This window comes from Pelodiscus sinensis, chromosome 17, assembly GCF_049634645.1.
Source record: "Pelodiscus sinensis isolate JC-2024 chromosome 17, ASM4963464v1, whole genome shotgun sequence".
Taxonomy (NCBI): Eukaryota; Metazoa; Chordata; order Testudines; family Trionychidae; genus Pelodiscus; species Pelodiscus sinensis.
The window spans coordinates 25,630,926-25,647,789 of NC_134727.1; the positions used below are offsets into that span (position 1 = coordinate 25,630,926).

Sequence of the window (16,864 nt, forward strand, 5' to 3'; positions counted from 1 at the left end):
CAAGGAAGCCCTGTGCAAGCTTCCTGTTCCTAAGGCCCTCCAGAGAGCCCCCTTTTCTCCCCCTCCTGCTAAGATTCCCCCAGGGTGTCCCACACACTCTGTTAAACCCCCAAGGAACCTCTTTTTCTCCCCCCCTCCGAGCGCCTCCCAGAGTCCTCTCCAACACACACACACCCCAGCACCGCAAGGAACATCCTCTCTTCTCCCCTGCTAAGTCTCCCAGGGAACCCCCCCTACTATGCCCTCTTAGCCCCCAAGGAAGCCCTCCCTCCCCTCTGTGGCTGGGGGAAGTGGCTCATCTGTTCCTTTCACCTTTTTAAACTTCTTATTGCGGGTTCCTGAGACACTACCCTCCACTTCCTATTCTGGGGGGAGGGGGGCAGGTTGCCACCCCACTTCAAACACCACTGCTAGGGATACCGCTGTAGCGCAGCTGCACTTGGTACTAGCAAAGGATGTGACACTGGATAAAATTAATTACGTTTACATTATAAAATGGGAAAACCGCCTGGAGAAAGTGAGTGAAGTGCAATGATCAAAGAAATTTAAGAAACTGGCCCTGCTTTGCCCATATGATAACAGAACAGAACTTCCTCTGAACATTTTTAAAATGAGGGCTGAGTTGTGATTTGCTTCTCATGGGGTCTACTCATCATAATAAAGCTAAGCAAGTGTAAAAAAGTTTACAAGATCAGGGCCTAAGATGATCCGAATTTCCTGAAATACTTGGGCAACATCTACCCTATAAAATTATTTTACCCTAACTTATGCCGGCCAGCAGCCACTGTAGTTATTAAATCACTTGTGAGTATGCTTGCTTGTTTCCTTGTGTCAGCACTGTACAATCTCCCCATCAGTGTTTGTATTGATTGTATCATCAGGGTGGGGTATTGACATCAGATGTTGGAAGCTGCCATCCTAGGCCCCACACTTGGCGGGGAGGGGGCACGGCAACTCCCTCAATCCTCCTATGGATGAATCCCAGAGCAGCCTGGGGGATTGCCTGGTACAAGGTGGCAGCAGAGATTAGGAGCTCTAACACTACACACTCAGCCCCCAACACACTCACTACAGCAGCAAGAGCCGGAAAGACCCAGCAGCCCACTCCACTCTAGCTTGGCCTGCTGCCCTCTCCCAGCCTGCTGTGCTTGGCTTTACCATGGCAACAAGGAATAGAGTGCCCCCATCCCAGGGTTCTCCGCTTCCCACTGCTGTAGAAAAGCAGAGTGCAGCAGGCTGGGAGAGGGCAGGGGGGCAGAGCAGACTGCCTGCTTGCTTTGGCTTCAGCTCCTGCTACCATGGTGACTGCTGGAGGAGGGCTCCGAGCCCTGCTGCCACCAGGCCCTCAGGTAATCCCCATGCTCACGTCACTCAGGGGAGGGGGATTCGCAAAGGGTTGGGAAGTGGTGGAGCTCAGGTGGAGTGAGGGGATGGAGGAGAGGCAGAGCCTGGGATGGGGAGGTTGTCCTGGGCCCCGCACCTTAGGCCCTGGGGGGTTGTCCCAGGTTCCACATCCCCCTAGGGATGGCCCTGGGTATTATGGAATGGCTCTTGAAAGCCAGTAACTGCTGATACAGTGTGTATACTGATGCTACATCAACCATGATATCACAAGGTCTAGGCTATGATGGTACTAAATCAATTAGGCATTGTAGTTAAAGCAAAATGCAGGACATTTAGCCGCATTGTAGTTAGGCACTTTTGAGCCAAATTTTGTGAAGACACTTCCACTGCTAGGTCAATGCAAGGCAGTTTACCTCAGCTTGACTGTGTACTGTAGACCAGGCCTTGGAGTAGAAGGTAACTATGGAAACAGGTTGGGGAGTTTTGGTTGTTTAATGGCTTCCACTGTATAACATTGTTAACATTGAGGGGAAAACTGGGCCTTCTTAGGTTTCTTTAAAAAGGGGGCTAGGAGATTTTTAAAAATTAATAAATACAAGATGATAGTCATGCACGTGCTTGCTCTCAACCTACTCTCTGTGATTTAATTGCCCCTTTAAAGTGTCATGAGATTCAAACAAGCCAACAATCACTTAAGTGAAGTAGCTGCTGGAAAGGCAAAATTGAGCATCTGCATCAAGGAGTAAAGTATGAGGCCCTGCTAAGTCTTCTATTTCCAAAGTGTTAGAGTTGAATGGATGTAGAATTATAACCATTTTATATAAACTACTATAGACTCAGTAGGGATTGGTAGTGGGCTTTATTATACCATAGGATGGCTATTTGAAAATTTGGGAGGAAGTCCATGTCTACAGGGATAATAAATTTGTTTAAAGATTGCTGTTACCAGCATACATTTGACAGTAAATGAGCCAGGGTCTAGGGAAAAAATCATTCTAAAGTTAGCAAGTAAATCTACAGGAGTAAAGTAAAAGACATTAATTTGTGACTTAATAGGAGTCCATTGATAAGTAAACCCTATAGTTCAGCTGCCTATAGATACAGCAGGAGAGAGTTACGTGCCTCCACTGAAAACTAGGAGAAAAAACTATTCTCAAAAATGGCAGGTTTTGGAACATCCTACTCCAGTTAATGCGAGAACAGGAAAGTCCCACTTCTAAGAGAGACTAAACAGAGTCCATTGTTTAAAAAGTGTGAGGAAAAACAGAACACATTTATTTTAAACATTACTTTTTGTCTGTATCTAGAACAAAACACAACACGTTTTGCTCTGGCATAATGTTACAACACAATCATATAGGTAGTTCTTTCTGTTCTGTCCCATTCTCATTGCCACATAGTATCTCAGAGTTTTCAGTCTTATGGGGTGTAAGGAATCAGGTTTTAAACGTGTTGCCCAATAACACTACAGCCCTCAAATTCGAGCTAACTTTAGGCACCCACACTTGAAAATTTTGACTTACATTCCCATAAAACAAAACTATCGTGGTACTGTCATATATGCACCTTTTCATATATATCCTTTACCTGAGCATAGAAAGTGGTTTTCAACCTGGGGCCTGCAGACTGTATCTAAGGCATCTTCCATCAATCCAGCATTGTCTACACCAGGATTAGATCAATATAGCTATGTCTTTCAGGTATGTGCATTTTTCACACCTCTGAAAGTTGTAGCTATATCAGGCTGTGTCTAGACTACAAAGTTCTATCGGAAAAAGATACGCAATTTGTGAAATGCAATTTGTGTCTTTTTCAGCTTTTCTTCTGAAAGAAGTTTTTCTGACAATTGACCCGTCTACAGTAAGCCAAATGTTGGAAAAAAAGTTTCTTTCAGAATATCCCTTCTTCCTCGTAGAAGGTGGTTTACAGGGATGCAAAAAAGACGTGTCTTCTTTTCTGAATTTTTTTTTCGGAAAAGCAGACACATTCCTTGGACACAGCAGAGCTTTTCTCCCAGAAAAATGCTGCATTCTAGACATACCCTCAGTGTAAAACCCTATTGTAAACCAGCCCTAAGATTTTGTAGCTAGAAAAGGGGCTGAACTGGCTCCCTTTGAAGTTAATAGGTGTGGACTCATTGGTTTCAGTGGGGGTAAGAACCAAGTCTTACCCCCTCCCCAAGCATACCTGAAGAAAGCTGTGAAAATAAATTATTAACGATAATGGCAAAGAGCTCTAGTAATTGACTAAACATAAGAACAGCCAAACTGGGTCAGACCAAAGGTCCATCTAGCCCAGAATCCTGTCTGCCAACAGTGGCCAATGCCAGATGGTCTTGAGGGAGTGAACAGAACAGGGAATCTTCAAGCAATCCCTCCTTTGTCACCCATTCACAGCCTCTGACAGAGGCTAAGAACCCCATTCCTACCCATCCTATCTAATAGTCATTGATGGACCTAACCTCCATTAATTTATATAGGACACCACTGTGCTAAGTGTTGTATAAACCCAGAACAAAAAAATTGTCTGCCCCAGGGAGCATGTAGCCTTGTAATTGTGTAAGTAATAAGTCAGTTAGTTATAATGAATGTATGTTATAGCAAAAGGTTTGGATTAAATTTAAACACAAGATGTAGACCTCAGACAGGCCAGGCAGCTTTGTTAACTTAGCTTCAGCTCTGTTTGATGTTAGCATATTGAAGTGAAGAGATGGAATATTGTAATACATAGAGATGTCAACATTAGATAAAGCCTTGTAGTAGATAGAAATAAGTTTAATGTTGAAAGACTTTGGAACTTTGTTAAAGTGACTAGAAGTACCCCTTTGTTCCGTGCTGCAATTCCTGTAAATGTATTGTTTGTGTGAATGAGAGAGACAATGTTTTAGGAGAGAGAAGTGTGAAGGCCACTGCATGCTCAAATGGTCAGAGGAAGGGCAGGAGACTCAGAAGCACCAAATAATTATCACCTAAGTGAAGGCACGCTGAAGACCCACACTGCCGGAGGAGATTGAGGAACCCTGAAGTTAGTGGCAAGCACCCATTGATAGGGAACGGATAATAAGTTTCATCAGAAGACAACACTCAGGAGGGGTCGTCAGCATATTGATTTCAGATGACTGCGAGAACAACCTCCAGATAAACATATGTGGCAGAAAAACTGATAGTGATGCTGAATGACTGATTAAGGCCTGGCAAGGTAAAATGCATAGACTTGCATGGAAGGAAAATCCTATAAAGGATGGGGTGTCTTGTATGGTTCTTCGGGTTCTTGTCTGCTAAAACCATGGAGCATCAGTCCAGACTGACAAGAACCTGGCTCCCTCCCTCGCACCCGACCTATCTGGCCAATAGGTTGGGCCGAGCAACAGACTGGTAACTATTCCATCAGCGGGGGGTGTGTGTGTGTGTGTGATAATGCATATGCTACTTTGTTATATTATCAATAAATGTAGCGCGTTGCCTTATCCCCCTGAAAAAGATCTTGTGTGCTTCTTTTAAGCATAACAAGCACAAAAGACAATAGATACATACAGAAAGCTGATGGGGGAGTGCAAGGAAACAATATTGGTCAGCATGATAGCTAGTGATCTCAATACACCCGTAGCCTAATCAAAAGGTGTTATGAAGTAAAAGCCTAGTGATCCAAATGTAGGCAATGAGAAGTCAAAATCTAGACATCACAATGTTCATTAAGCTCCAGAAGCTTGATGGTATGAAAGCTAGATACGCTGAAATGTGATTTTTGTAGTGGATTTTGAAACGACGTGGGTGAATGGCTACTGTTTTTGATTTATCTATTGTGGGACTTGCGCATGTCATTTTGCTAGCAAGGATAATCAGACAACACCCAGAACAGCACTTGCAGAATGTGCAAATCTTGGCGTAAGTAACTGAGCAAATCTCTTTGTATGGACTGAGAAGTAGTTTATCTTCAATACTGATAAAGTGTCAAACTGAGGCTTAAGAAAAATGTTGGTACAGAGATTAAATCCCTCTTAAAATTCAAGTTATCAGTGTAAGTAGAAAGATGTTTAAAATAAATGTGTATTATTACCATAGTGGCTATTCATGATCATGACTATTCACTGCAATGTGCTTGGTGCTGTACAATACACAATTAAATTACAGTTTCTACCCCTAAGAGTTTGCAACAGGGGTGGGCAAGATACAGCCCCCAGGCCGAATCTGGCCTACTGAACCTCCAGATCTGGCCCACAGCTGCTCTGCTGGACCGCTCAGGCACAGAGCAGCCCCATGCCACTTTGAGAAACCAGCCAATGGGAGCTGAGAGATGTTGCTGGGAGGTGGGGGCAACACCCAAAGCCTCCACGGCCCCTCAGTGCCTGGAGCAAAGAATCACAGGGAGCAGCCAGCCATTCTGAGCAGCCTGGGACTGCCATGGGCTCCTGCCTGGGAGCTACCCAGTGTGTCTCCTGGCCAGAGCCTGCCTCTGGCACCCCAGCCCCTTCTTCCCCTCCAACTCCCTGCCCCAACGCACCATCCCTTCCTGCCCTAGGTTATCACTCAAACCCTCAGCACCTCCTACCCTCTGCCCCACAACTCTCTCCCAGACCTTGCACCCCCTCTTACATTGATCCTCCAGGCCAGAATCCTCTCCTGCACCCATACCCCCTCTTGAACCCTGCACCTAAAGCCCCACTCCAGATCACAGCCCCCCTTCATCCAGCTCCCTCTCAGACCCCCAAACTCTCTCCTGCACCCAACCCCCTACCACAAGCTCCATTCTGCACCCAAACTTCATCCCCGACCCAGCACCCTCTCCATAGAAAAGTGCAGCCCTTGATCACTTACCAAAAATCTGGAAGCACACCCCCCCATCAAAAATGAATGGTTTACAATCCAATCTAATAAAAATTAAATCATTTTTAAAAGATGACTTGGGTCTCTTTCCACTTCTTGAGCAGCAATCAACAGAAAATTAAATGTATGTCTGCTGCAGCCCTTAATGAACTCCCTCAGATGTAGGAACAAACAGTTTAAGTATGTGTTAATGTTAGGTTAGTAGGTAACATGTTACTGCTGAACTTTTTGTATTCTTCCTGTCATGTAATATGTGTGATAGACATGCCCATGATTTTTTATACAATGCAAAGCTATAGCCCAGCAATTATAACTAATATCTTCTCACTCCCTCTATTTTACTTTTCTCTCTAATATTTGGCAGGTTTTTTTCCAGCCCATCTCTCTCTCACTCCAAAATCTTTTCACCTATTTAATGCTTAATTTGAATATTCCATTCTGCTTTTCATTATTCACAGGTTATGCTAAGTTTTTCCAATTTATGTTGGTGAAAGTCTCAGGTCAACATACAGGATACTCAGCTTTAAGTTCTATTTTTAACAAATATTCAGGATAACTCTTTTCCATTTGCCACCCACATGCTGAGGTAGATGTTTTCTTGTTTGCAGATGACAAGCTCAAGAATGGTTCCTCACCAGCATTTTCAACCATTTGTCTCACTGAGAATGTTTTAGTAGAGCAGCCAGAGTTGACAGCTATTATCAAAGTAGGGGGAATTCACTACCCAACAAATGACCTCCTGATGGATGACGTTTCATCATCAGGGTTATCTCAGCAGGTTTGGAAGTTAGCCATGAAGCCTGTAGCAACAGATTGGGTTTACGGTAAAATGAAATAAGACTTCCTGATTATTGTAATTTTTGAGGATAGTTTTATTGGTGTCACTTGATACATCGTGTGATAGCAGTTCTAAACTATTTAGATTTCATGAAGTTTCTTCCTAGTAGATATTTAGATTGTTGACCATAGACTTTTTTCCTTCTATTTACTGCATTTGTTTACCAGAGTAATGAAATATAGCCAAACCCCCCTTTCCCCTCTCCCCTGCACACTGTAATGTATCATTTTTATTACACCAGAGAATTCTCAAAGGTTTACTCAATTAAAGTTTGTTTGTGTTTCAGGGACTAAGATAGAATTAGGGTTCTCAATAGGTTGGTATTTGTTCATACATTTGCTAGTAATTTGGCAGCTATACAGTGAATGATAAAAGTTTGAATTCTTCACTGCCTGCATATCGTTGGTCAAGGCAGTGTTCTCTTTACAGCACAACTCATTACTCAACAGGTACGTGTCACTTTTAACTGGAAATACATTGAAACTCCTTTAGGGCATGTCTACACTAGGAAATTATTTTGAAATAACTGATTTCAAAATAATAACTCCCAAAATAACTATTTCAAAATAGTGTGTCAACAATACAGAGAAGCCTCGAAATTAGTCTGAGGCAGGCTCCCTTAATGTAGATGCACTACCTCAACTTAGAGCTCCAGGAAGCACTGGGGAGTAATTATTCTGAATGACTCTGAGGAATAGTTATTTCGAAATAGCAGCAGTGGAGAGTCAGTGCTACTGCTATTTTGAAACAACAATATGAAATAAGTGTTAGTCTTCGTGGAAAGCAGGAGTTATTATTTCAAAATTACCAGCCTATTATTTTGAAATAATGGGCTTGGAAATGTGGATGCTCCATTTGTTATTTTGAAAGAAGTATAAACCAGGTCTTAGAGTCCTCTGTCATCTGCCAACCATGCTTCATTTGCCTTCTGGAGACAGCATGTCTCAATTTGCCAATGGAGTGTACTTTAAATGGAGCAGCATCTAAAGAAGCTGATGCTACCTATCATACCTTTCTGGTTAATTAAAGAGTAAGCTTTAAACTTCAAAGAGCAGGGCAGTTGAAATATGGCAAGCTATTTTTGGTACTAGCAGATTCTCTGGTATCCATGTTGATAAGCTGTCAGGAGTTTCAGTAAAGAACTAATTGAGGCTATATGTAGAATAGGGTTTTTTTCCGGGATACTGTAAAAACTCTGCCGTGTCCAGGGAACCCGTCTGCTCTTCCAACATTTTTTGCAGAAGAGCAGATGCACTCTTTCAGAAGCCCCATCTTCCTCGCGCCACAAGGAAGAAGGGATCTTTCTAAAGAAGAGGTTTTTCCAAAATTTGGCCCAGTATAGACGGGCCAAATTTCAGAAAAACCTTTTCCGACAAAACTATCAGGAAAGGTACACAAATTGTGGAGGGCAGTTTGCGTACCTTTTTCCGATAAAAAGCAGCAGTGTAGGCGTAGCCTGAATGATGTTGTCCAGGCAGAGAAGGACTACATATTCAATGACAAAAGTCTTGACTGAATTATATGCTTTGTGTCAATTACTTTATGCATTGCTCCCCTAAAGCCAGGAACTTTTTGAAAGGAGTGAGGATTGTGATGTCTATTTACTGCAAACATTCTTGGAATAGTATTTATGCCTCAGGTAGAGATGATATATTTGAAAACACAGCTTTACAAGACAGGGAATATAAGCATACCTAGTGCCCTTTTCTAGTCTTTCTTACAATAAGTGCACCTTTGATGATGTTGGTGAGCCAATTTATGCTTCTTAGATTTGTACAAGGGATCCATGCATGGCACCAAGTACCACATAGAACAAGAGTTTGCATATATTTGTGGCATCGTTTCTCCTTTGCTCAGTATGTTGTGGTGGGGAGTGTTCGTGCTGTCTGGAGTGGGAATAGAATAAGGAATGGATGGAATGAAGGGGTACAGGTATGTATACTATCTGGTCTTGTGAAAATTACAGTCCTGCCGATGTGACAGTGTGGTGGGTCTCAATAAGGCAGTCTTTGTCATTATTTCCACATTTTCAGATCCCCACCATGGTTTTTCGCAATAAAGGGACCATCTTGCAGCTATTTTTTATGTCAGAGATGTAAATAACTGAGGACATGTAGTAACATTGGTGACTTTCGAGGGTGACTACTAAGTCTCACTTGGCAGCTAGTAAATTGATACATAAGACAGCAAGTTAGACATTAGTCATATCGCTTATTGAAAGTGACAGAACAGCTTCCTAAATAATGAATCCTGTTTTACTTTGTGCAGTATTTAGGGCCATATATCCTTTATTTGTGGCAGAACTCTTCAATGCTTTAATGTTTTCAATGTTTTTAATGGGAGCTCTGTATGACTTGAGCATATGTATGGTCTGCTTAGAAGAGACATTTCTTTTATCTGGATAAATGACCATCACCTCTTTAAAAGAATATTCCTGGAACATATAATGTTTATAATACAGTACATCATGCTTTCAGAATATTTAGTTATCTGAAAGGTAAAATCTATATAGACCTAAGTTTGGATCAAGTGATGTTTCTGTTGGAAATTTACAGAACTTTGGCCCTCACCTAGCTCTTACACAAATGTAAGTCAAGAGTAACTCCACTGAAGTTACATTAGGGTAAAGCAAGTGTAGAGCACAACAGAATCAGGCTGTTTTATTTCTGAACAATGAGACAAGTTGCAATGTGCATGCAAGAAAAAAATCCGATTGGACCTGAAACTTGTTTTGTGTCATGTTATCTTCTTATTAATAATTGCAGGCCAGAAAATAAAAGCTTCACTATTTTTCTGTATAAGTAGGAAAATCCTATACTATGAAAAGTCCCCTTTTAAAGAGGCATTAATTATTTCAAACATTATAGTTACTTTACCCCCAAATGTTCCAAATTAATGGTAACTCTGAACGAGTTTTTATTGCCCTTAAATCTAATGTAGTAAACATGAAACACTAAACTCCAGTTCATTTAATCACTTGAGAGTTAAAACATTCCTGTCATTAACTAAATGGGAGGAAATTATTTGTACAGCCCCCTACTTAACTCTTGATCCTTGACGTAAGTATGTGATTATTTCCTTCCAGTGCAAGGAGTTCTTGATGCATTTTCAGTTATTGTATAAAAAGTTGATTTCTTTGTGGTGTTTAGCGTAAGACCAGCTCTCAAAAATGTAAATGTTTTACCTTCAAGAATCTGGACCCTAATAAAACTTCCTGAATTGCCAAGTGAAACTCTGAAACTTTGAAATGGAACTTCTGTTTTGTAGAGCTCTGTTTATATTGCTGAATACCACTGACTACAGAGCTGATGTTTCTTTATTACATTTGAAACTGGTTTCTATAACAGTTCCTTGGTGGTATTAGCCAAGATTGAGCATACTTTTTGTTGCTTGTACTCATCTTTTGCTTTTTGTATTTATGATAATATTTCAAACCTAGGAGATCATGAACTAAAAGGCTGCAATTCTTTTGAAGTTCGGACAGAAGTAAAATGGTCACTCAAACTAAGGATGTTAAAGACTAGTCAACTAGTCGATTATCCAATAAGCATTTAGTCGTTTGATTAGTCAACTAGTCGATATTCCTCCCCCCCCCCCCACTGCCCCTATGAGATTGAGGCAGCAAAGGAGGAGGGAAGGGGTACTTCAAAGTGGCAGCACTACTGCGGCGCTGCTACTTTGAAAACCTAAAGTGGCTGCTGCCCCTTTAAAATGCCTCTGCTCATTTCAAAGGGGCAGCTGCCATGGAGCTTAAGGTCAGCTGGGGAGTCCCCTGGACTCCCCACAGCATTTCCCTAGAACCCAGGATCAGCTGGGGAGTCTCCAGCTGACCCTGGGTTTTGGGGAAGTGCCGTGTGGAACCCAGGGTCAGCTGGGAACTCCCCAGCTGACCCCAAGCTCCTAGCAGCATACTGACCCCCGCATGCTGAGTCTCCCGCTAACCCTGGGCTCCATGGCTTTGAAATTCACAAGCGCTCCTGCTGGGGACTCTTGTGCATTTCAAAGCAGGCAGGCTGCATGCAGCCCTGAGTCAGAGGGACTTCCCACTGGCCCCAGGCTGTATGCAGAGTTCCACATTCCTCCTTTGAAATATACAAGAGCCCTTGCAGGGGCTCTTGTACATTTCAAAGGAAGAATGCGGAAGTGCCTATCGGCTAGTCAATTAACTGCATTTTAACATCCTTAACACAAACCCCATTGATTAATTCTTTGCCCTCCAGGCAGGTATAAAAACTGAGACAACTTTTTGTTTTTCTTCTTTGTCCTGTGTTTAGTTTCAGTTTGCTAACTGAAACAGAGTAAATAACTCACATCAAAAGAGTATATATGACGAATGTTGCCTTTTTAGCTAGTCACAAATTATATGTACGAAAAATTTATTATTTTTAATGGGAATTCACCTTATATGTAAGCTGAATGATCATCTACAGTTTATTGTGAACATTTGATATTCAACATGTGTGGGTTAGTATAAGCAGCTGCTTAGATAAAGTACAGGTTGGACCTCCCTGGTCCAGGACCCTCGGACCTGACCAGTCCCAGAAGATGGATTTTTCCAGCCCAGGGCAGGTCATTTCAGGCTTCCTGCTGCCTGCCCATCTGTAGCCACTGCCACCCCTCTGCTGCCTTCCCCCTCCTACGGGCTTCCTGACTCCCACCCCGCAGCCCAGCTGAGCTACACGCTGGCTCCTGGATCCCCCATCCCTCCCACCACCTCCCCACCCCATAGCTCAGCTGAGTCACACACTAACTCCTGCCCTCCCTCGCATCCTAGATGGGCCAGCTCCTGGACCCTCACCCCCTGCAGCTTAATGAGACTCTGTGATCCTGGAACCTCCGTGATCATGACAAACCACAGATACTGCGGGACCAGAGAATCACGGATTTTAGAGGTGCAGTCTGTACAGTTTATCCTATTTAATATTCCAAATGCAACTTTTAGAATTAGGTTTCTAGTACACGCGTCCAGTCTCACTTTGAAATTCATTTTCAATTACAATTCTTTAATAGAAACAACTAATTTGAAATTATTAAAGTTTTGACTGAAAATTTCACAGAAAGTAAATATAAGGGACGGAAGTAACTTCAAATTCTCTCTTTGAGATGATCAAAAGCCCTTTTTGGAGTCATTTGTACAGTTGTAGTACAGTAATTACTTATTATGCGGTTCTGAAAATGTTCGTGCTAAGTGAAAATGTGCTATGCGGGGTCAATTTTCCCATTAAAAATAATGGAAAAGGTGGGGGTTGTGTTTCAGGTGGTGGTGGCAAAGTCAGTTTTTTGTTCTTGCTGGGTTGTCAACGTCAACATCAGATATCTAGTGACACGAGATATCCACCAACACAAGTCACCGCAGTTTGTTAAAACACAAAGATAAACACGTGAGTGAATGGAGGAGTGCTGTGGCCACGTGTATTCATCCGCTCATGCGTATTACCACTGTTTTCACCAACTTATATTGCCACGCAAAGTAGTCCGCCACTTGGTTATTTTCGTGTTATTTCGGGGACGGTTGTGTTATTTGAAAAACTTTCCCTAAAAAAATCGTGCTATTGCGAAAACATGTTAAGCGGGCACGTGTTAAATGAGTAATTACTGTACTAAACATTGTCTTTGCCCTTCCAATAGTTAGATTTCTCAGCCATATTTTTTGTTCCTTTCTTAGATTAATCATAACTCCTTGACAGCCACTATTGGCACCTCTCTAATCCCACTGCGCCCTCTCCCATGCTTTGTTACAATGACCTGACTGTAATTCTTTAACTAATAGTATATACAAAAAAAGAATTGTAGGTTCAATTTTGAATCTTAGTATTTGGATTAAGTCCAGGCAAATCTGAACCCCATTGTAGATTTAACTACAGATTTTAAAAGTTTACATTATCTGTAGGCTTTGCAGAGCCTCTTAGTCCTGAGTTATTTTGGCTTTTGAGAGATCTTTAGAACAACCCCCCACTGCTGGAAGTCATCACTTTAAATGGTTGCTAATTCATTTATTTGTCTTAGTTGTATATGAAATGCTTGTCATAAAGCATCCAAGCATGACATAGCAAAAGCCAAGATACAGTACAAAGCATTAAAAGCAGTCAAAAAGTCCTAGCTGGCCAATTAATATTTCTTGCACTGTAAACAGTCATCTACAGATGGTAAAACTGGTTGCTAAATTTGAGTGCCAGGGAACTCTATAATATAATTATTATACTAGTGAAAGATCTACCTTGCATTCAGCTCTAGCTTAGATTCAGATATACACAATGTTGCTGATAGGTCACATTCATGACTCGGAAACCCATTGTGCATTGTGAAAGTTGTCAATAAACAACCAGAGCAAAACATAATCCAGAACAAGATGAATTTAGATCACTTTGACTATTATAAATTAGGTCCTAACTTTTTATAATGTCTCAGAAAATGTAGAAATAAGGAGAATTTTTACATTCTGAAGTTTCTCGGCCCTCTGCTATTCAATTGTTGCTGCTGTGTGAGGTAAAGCCACATTTCTCTTTCCCACCCATCTCAAATTATACAGTGTATGGATTAGCTGATATAGTTTATTAGCCAAAGTCTACTTCTTGGGTTAATATTTTACTTACTCCAGTGGAAAGTTGAGTGTATGGATCAAATCCTGCTCTCATTTTATACCACAGCAAAACTCCCAGTGACTTTAACGAAGGGGTGGGGAACCTTTTTTGGGTCAGGGGCCACTGGCCCACAGAAAAATCAGTCAAGAGTGGGGACTGCAGGGAGGCAGCAGGGGAGGCTGGAGTGTCAATATGGGCTCCCCAATGCTGGGGAAGGACCTAAACCTTGGGAGCCAGATCCAGGCAACTCAGGAGCTGCATTCAGCCCCCGGGCCTTAAGTTTCCCACCCCTGCTTTAAAGGAACCAGGGTGGAGTATGTTCTGAAGTCAATAGTCCAGATCCTGGGCTATGATGTTGCATTCACTACTGGTGCAAACAGCCAGCATAACCATCACAGGAGCAGCATCCCTGCACGGAGGGATCTTCCAAAGTGTGGATCCAGCAAATTAGCTCCTACACTGCCCCGCCATTATGGATAGCGTGGCCAGAGAAAGGAGCACAGCCAGGGGGTTCCTGTGCTTGAGTGATCCTCCACAACTGTAACAGTTATTAGCAGCCCTCTCTGGATACAGTGTCATAAGAGAGAGAGAGAGTGCTAAAACTTCCAGAAAAAGAGGAGAAGGGGTGGCAAATGGCACTTCAGCAGCACAAACCGGCATAATAGAAGTCCGAGAATCTGCCTCAAGTGGCCAGAAGGCTCGCCCAAGTGGCCAGCTTTGGATTCTCTTGGTGAAGGAGATTTTCCAGCTACTTGAGAGCCACCGTAGGCTCCATAGCTAGCACTACCTCATTGACCAGCTGGTCATTGCAAGCAAGCGACTTTGTCACCTTTGATGTGCCCCACTAAGTTCTGTGTCCAACCTAGCTTGGCCAAATGCAAGGATCGGGCCCATTGTATCAGGTGATAGATGACTTTGTACTAAAAGCAATTTGAATGGTTATGGTGTGAAACACAACACTAGAATTAACTGTTGCTTTCATTTAAAAACAATATTTTCTAGGAATGCACTGTTATAGCTGTCTATGTGATGGATGAACCACTGCTGAAAAACACACAGGAGAATATGGGCACAATACTGAACGCAAAAGATCTGATTATACCAATGAGCTGTTTTTTTCCTGTAATACTAGTTGTTCTCATTATGGGATTTAAATGATCAGTTTCCTGTGAAAAGCAGCAGCAGGGAGAACAAAGTAATGCCCCTACTCCTCGGTCTGATATGCGTCATTTGCTTGGAGGCCACAGAACAATGAAACTCTGGTCTTCTTGCTGATTTTTTTTCCCTTTTGAGATCCATTGCTGTTGTCAGTATATTCTGCAAACCAGCATGTTTTGTTTTTTAATTATTTAATCCAGAAAGAAATCATTTAGTGCACATACTCCATTTGGGATGTTCTGAGCTGTGCTTTAAGATCTTAATCTTTTGGATAAACTTAAAAAACAACAAATAGTTTGGTAGCACTTTATAGACTAAAAAAAACATGTAGATGGTATCATGAGCTTTCCTAGACACAGCGCACTTCCTGTCATCTGAAGAAGTGGGCTGTGTCCACGAAGGCTATTGATACCATCTGTATGTTTTGTTAGACTATAAAGTGCTACCAGACCATTTGTTGTTTTTAAAGTTTATCCTGTGCAGATTAACTTGGCTACCCCCTGAAGCTTTTTAATCTTTTGGGACACTTTTTATCATTCTAAATAAGGAACAAGTTGATAACAATGCTTCCTTTTTGGGATTCTGTACAAGTACAGAATGCAGACAACTGGAGGAGATTAATTCTTAGATTCCTAATTTATGATGGAAGAGGACATTTTACCTTTTATCATTCAGAGAAAAGTGCAGCAAACTGTTTTTAAAGACTTACTTCCACACATGGCATTGGTTACACCCCAGCAATCTCAAAAGGTCTATTAAATGGATTCACAGGATCATCCTAATTCAATTTAGAGTTTTCATCAGTCTTACACTGATAGATTCTTGTGTTCCCTAGAGAACAATGGACAAATAATGTGCCATCTTGCAATACAATACAACAGAACTCTGTTAGCCCTTTTCACCACTGGTGCACACAGTCTACGGTCATTTACACCTGCGTAGAGGGAGCATAGCATGTTATCGCTGGACCAAAGTTTGTTGAGGGCTCTGATTTGGTAGCATTTAAGCTTTGCTGCAAATGTGGATGGCTGCATTTTGCAAGTGTAAATGAGGTGTAAGTTAGTGGTAACCTAAACCTGATAAGATTTTCACAGGATATAGTAAGAGCAGAATTTGTCCCATGGTGTTTGGTAGTTATGTACTTTTTTTTTTGTTTGGTTTGGTCTTTAAAAACCACCTGTTTCCCATTATTCTAGTCCTAAGCATAGAAAGTAAATCATAAGCAGTTGTCACCTTTTTGTGCGTTTTGGGAATTTGGCAAACATTTTCCTCTGGAAATTAGAGGGAGGGCACAAAATATTTTTGGCATAATTGGTCCCAGATTTGAAAATCTGAAACATCAAGTCCACTTACCCATTACAGTTCTACCTTTCTGCATGAACTCCTCTGATTATTGCAGAACAAAAGATATTCTGTTTCCGATTTTGTGTGGTAAGCCACACTCACCCTTGGTAAGCCCTCTTTGCATCCAGACATAACAGTGCTGGTATCTTTGGTTTCAGTACCTCCTTCTGGCTTGCTGCTTCTGGCTCCAGGCCTTCTGTGGCTCAGCCCTCCAACCAAGTCACAAAGTTCAAACCACTTTTGGGATATCACAGACAAGTCTAAATGAACATGAATCATTCTCCTATCTCTTTGGGCTACTCAGTTCTTTCCTGTCCACTTGCAAACCCTAGCTCAGGGCTTCCCATATATTTACTTGCCCTGCCCTTGCAACAGGCTTCTCCACTGATCTTCCCATTAAACCCTATCTCTGGGTTCCCCTCTGACAGAGGGTACGTCTGTTCAGCAAAGCTCACTCAGGCTTGCAGCCCTCACACTGCTGGGCTGTTTCATTGCTGTTCAGAATTCCAGGCTCAGGGTCCAGGCTTTAAGACTCAGTGGGGTGGGAGGATCCCAGAGCCCAGGATCCCTCCAGCCTGGGTCTAGTACAGGAATGAAAGAGCCCTGCAGGCCAAGCCCAAGTAGGCTGGCACTGGCTACTTTTTGGGGTTTTCTTTGCTGTGTAGGTATTACCCAGAGAGAGCCTCCACTTCTCTACAGTTGTCACCACTCCCCAGGTCCTTCCATCTACTTATTATGGCCTAGCTCTCACCCCTGAGGTCTGGAACAACTTCTCA

At 42.2% G+C, this 16,864-nt stretch overlaps 1 long non-coding RNA gene across 1 annotated transcript in view; it reads left to right on the top strand.

Moving 5' to 3' along the window:
• Nucleotides 1-963: 963 nt before the first annotated feature.
• LOC142818669 (uncharacterized) overlaps nt 964-16,864 on the top strand; it is a 44,394-nt gene continuing 28,493 nt past the window's right edge. The window contains exon 1 of the long non-coding RNA XR_012896252.1: nt 964-1,349. This is a non-coding gene — a long non-coding RNA (uncharacterized LOC142818669). The remainder of the gene's footprint in view (nt 1,350-16,864) is intronic.